The following is a 4,864-nucleotide window of genomic DNA, read 5'->3' as shown; positions in this document are numbered from 1 at the left end:
GGGCGGGTGTGGCTGGATCTACTGGGTGAGAAGCTGGCGTCCGTGTGCCCGGTAGAGGCCCCCTCACATCCACGGCTGCAGGGAGGGGCCGTCCCGCAAGAAGGAGGCAGGAGGCTCCCCTGGCAGATCCCAGGGCCAGGCAGGCTTCTGCGCACCTGCGCCCTCTGGTGGTTGTAAGGGTGGCCGCTTCCCCGACTCCTTGGGCTCTAAGGCAGCTCAGGTCCCCAGCTGCAGGCAGAGGTCCTCACGCTCCAGGGGGCAGCAGAACGGCTGGAGGCATAAAATGTGAATTCCTGCATGTGACTCAGGAGGGTCTGGGGTGGGCGGTTTAGTCCGTTCTTTGAGAATCACTCTTTTTAGGAAGGGGATTCATTATGAAACTGAGGATGAAGGAGGTAACATTTCCCTGGATCTGTGAAACTGTGCCATGTACCCACAGGTGAACGCAGGAAACAAAATAACCAAAGTTTCTGAGCTCGCCTTGCAGAACAGCAGGGGCACGGCTAAGAGAGGAGCTTGCTGACAGCCCCCTGCCTGACTAAGCATCTTGCAGGAACACTGAGAAGCTACGATGACTGATTGTGAACTTTAGATGTCAAAGGCTAAAAATCCACCACGCGCAACACAGAGAATGGACAGTCACCCTGTGCAGAGGCCTCAGTACTTCGGCCCCTAAAGCCACATGCTCCTCCTCCTCTACCTAAAACCCCAATAAAGTCTCCTGCTTGTAGCTTTTTGGGGAGCTCAGGATTACAGCGTTAGCTGCCCATTCTCCTTGCTCAGCCCTTTGCAATAAAATTCCTACTTTCTTCCACTACACCTGGTGTCAGAGACTGGCTTGCTGAGCATCGGGTGAGCAAAGTCACTTCAGGTTCAGTATCGATTGTTCATTTAGGCATCCATTTATCCCATTCTTAATAGAAATATACATATGTTTAACAGTCATGGAGGACTAAAGACTGGAACTTTAGCCCAAAGATGAATTTCCCTAAAAATGGGAGTGGGATGGGAGGGGAGTAGGGTCCTTTCCTGAATGGAATATTGGGTTTAATAAAGGATGATGACACGCCTCTTCTAGGATCTGGGATGACCTGGAGAGGGGGAAGGGAAAGTGGAAAAGCTGGAGTTTCTGGGGACATTGCAGTGTTTTTTTGGGGATGAGTGGTGCTTGTAAAAATGCAGATTCCTGGGCCACCCCTGAGCAATTGAATCAGAGTCTTTGTAGGTGGAACCTGAGAATAAGCTTCTGGGCAATTCTGCTGCATATGGAGCATGGGGATCCTTTAGCTGAAATAAGAATGATGATACATTTGGGCACTGACTGTGCTCGAGGGGCAGTCTAAGTACTTTACTGTAATGCCTTATTTAACCCTCCACACAACCTTTTGAGGTAGGTACTGTTATCATTGGCCTCCCTTTGAAGAGGCACAGAAAGGTTGAGTAATATCCTTAAAGTCACCCAGCTGGGGCAGAGTGAGGCTAGAGCAAGAGCCAGGCAGCCAGACCTGCAGGTGGGAGATCAGAGGACCTGTTGCTCATCCTCCATCAACTTCCCCATCCCACACCTTACTTTACTCCCCAACATCATCCCACACTCCTACAGGAGCTGCAATGAGAGGCAGGAGGAAAACAGCAGACTTGTATGGAGCCCCAACTCTGTGCCAGGCTCTCCTTCAATTGTTCCTTGAGATTAATTTGGTTAATCCTCCCTATAACCCTTGAGAATTGCCTTGTTGTTGCACCATTTCACAGATGCAACTTCTGAGACTTGGTGAGATGGAATCATTGCCCCAGGACACACAGCTGGTAAGTGTGGAGCCGGGATTCTAACCCAGGCTATCTGGCTCTTTGGGCTCTGTCGTGTTTCTGGATAAATCTGCTCACAGCCATTGTCCTTCATCCAAGGCTCTGTGAGCCTGCCTTGTCCAGTGGCATTTCCTCTCGTATTCTACAGAGGCCACTGAAGCCTCTGTGGGACACCCATGGCAAATATCAAAGATATTCCATGAGCTGGAATTGACCCACCAGGGGAGTGAGGCCTATAGGGTGCATCATAGCCATGAATGCTCTGGACCACTAGGGTCCAGGTGCTGGCCCCCCAAACCAAGAGTCTGACCCAGCAGAGGTGTTCTTAAGAGGAAAGGAGGAAGGCAGGTCACTCACATTGACCAGCCATTCAGGCTCACTCTTCCCTCAAATGTCATCCATAAGGAGGAGGAAATGTGCTTGAGTCTGATACCGGCTCAACACAAGGTTGACATAAGGGATGCTATATTGTAGAAAACAAACCATCTTATAAATTTGAATGACCTCTGACTAACTAACCCAGCTGGAGATGCACCCTCCAGGAGATCTTTCTGTTCTGTAGGTTTTATGACCCCTGCTTGTGTATGTACCTCCCAGCTGTGAAAAGATGATACCTTAGTTCTTTTGAGTTCCTTAGGGAGGTGATGACCCCTAGACATAGAGTCTATGCCGATAGCCATCATCAAATGACAACTGAAAGATCTGGTGTGATGATTCCAAGTCTGTAATACCAGAGGGTCAACATTCCTAACCCTGCCACCTATATTCCAGTGGCCTATATAACTGCTTCAAGATTCTGTGCCCACACTAAGATGGTTCTGTAGGACATTGGTCTCCCCATCTTCTGGTTTGCTTTCTTATTACTTCATAAAACGCCCTTTCTCTGCCACAATCTTGCTTCTTGCCAATTGGCTTTTGTCTTGCTGCAAACAGTTCATGCCCTTTGTGAAGTCCCATCTTGGTCACCAATTCCCCCCTTTTGTTGTTTAGTCCTCAATCTTGAGAGATTTCCTGCTGATGATGGGCATAGGGTGTTCCATCTCATGGAACCAGTCTCTTAGTAAGATGGTGATGCAGGTGGGCTCCCAAAGTTAGGCCTATATTGTGTAAGCAAGTAACTGGGTATTTAATAAGAAGAATTTCTACAGAAATGAAAAGAAAAGCAAGGTTAATTGTGGGAGCCACTCTGTCCCACAGAGGCTTCAGTGGCCTCTGTAGAATATGAGAGAGGAACGAGTTTCTGAGCCCAGGAGCAGCTGGTCAAAAGTTTTCTAGATGTCAGAGTCAAAGCATTTTTTGCAGTTTGAAACGTCTCTGATGATTTCATTGGGTGTTCAGACATCTTTCTGAGTGGCTTACACAGCAACAGGCATGAATGTGTCTTAAGTTTATACCAAGCTGTCCAGCTTCAGTCTGCAGGGCTTCAGGAAAAAGGGAAGCTTCAGTTCTCAATGATTTCAAATGAAAATGATGAAAAAAATTGCAAACATTCGTTTAGAGATTTGTAGCCAGTTACTGCAGGATACTAGAGGTATTCAGGATCCAGTCCAATTTACAGATACATAGCAAAATCTCAAAGACAATGATCAGAACTAAAGCCTAATATCCATGAATGTGTACTATAGTTTCTATTGAAACGTAATTTTTCTGTCTAAAATCACCCTTGTTTTTACCAAAGATGGTGAATTAAGACTCATTGACTTGTAAAATAAATCATTTCAATAATGTTTGCCCAGTTATTTACATAAGTTCGGCAAGAATAGCCATTGATCATGTAGGATCTTTCAAGTCTGTTTTGCTGGAACTTTTTATAAGGATTCTCAGGTACAACTTTGAAGGCCTCTCAAGACCAGGGATATCAAGCCAAAGACTTGTCATAAGAACTTGCCTGTAATACCTACAGATTTGGGTGGATTCCTTTCTGCTTGAGGTCCCCAAAATGTTCTGAAGTTCCAGGCACCTGCCAGATAAGTGACCTTCTTTACTCGCCTGGTAAGTTTGCTGGAAACCCTGTAAGAGCAAGGTGCCAGGCCAATATTTCCAGGTGGCTTTGTTTCATAAAGTCAACCTTTATTCCTCAAAGCTGTCTTGTTACATCTGAGTCTGCATGTTTCACTCAAATATGACATTTCAGTCAAAGCCTTGATAATATAACCAATGTTTCTAATTGTGTCCTGTTAGAAGGAGAACAGATTTCTTTTTGAACTCCTGCAAATAACTATATTCCCTGAAAACAATACTCACTCAAGAGTTTCCAAATCTGGTGCGATCTGATAGGGAGAAAAAAAATAAATGTTTCGATTTTACTTACAAAGCTATAATTTTACTAAATTGCTGTAAGTCAGAGTTAGCTTAAGAGAAAGAGAAAAAGTTTTCCTTAAATCTGGACAAACCAAAACATAGAGAATCAGCAGGGTCTGGCCCTGTGGCTGAGCGGTTAAGTTTATATACTCTGCTTCGGTGGCCCAGGGTTTCACTGGCTCGGATCCTGGGCGTGGACCTAGCACCATTCATGAGTGCTAGGCAGTGTCCCACATAGCAGAGCAAGAAGGGCCTACCACTAGAATATACAACTATGTAATGGGGGGCTTTGGGGAGAAGAAGAAGAAAAAGAAGATTGGCAACAGATTTTAGCTCAGGTGCCAATCTTTAAAAAAAACCAGCAATATCTCAAACAAGAAGTCATAAAAGTTATAATTATCCTCATTACTTCATTCAGTCCTGTGTAGTTGGTTCTTGATCTTCTGTTCGCAGTTTTATGATGCCATCAATTTCTCTGTTAGGGTTCTGTAATTTCTTACCCAGTTCAGTTTTATGATCTGAAAGTTTATCAGAAACCTGTATTTTAGAGTGTCAGATTCCTTTACATGAATCTTTCTCAATGTGAAACATATTTGCAAAAGCATCAGAGTAAAGCAACTGTCTGCAAATAACAAGAGACTCAACAGGGCCATTGACAAAAACATTTGGCTATTTCTGTGACATAAAATACTTGAAGATAATAACTAGAATTATGACTGACAACCAGGATAGAACAGAATTTTGGGAATATTTCATA

The sequence above is a fragment of the Equus asinus genome, chromosome 15, assembly GCF_041296235.1.
Source record: "Equus asinus isolate D_3611 breed Donkey chromosome 15, EquAss-T2T_v2, whole genome shotgun sequence".
Classification (NCBI taxonomy): domain Eukaryota; kingdom Metazoa; phylum Chordata; class Mammalia; order Perissodactyla; family Equidae; genus Equus; species Equus asinus.
This window is presented reverse-complemented; position numbering follows the sequence as displayed.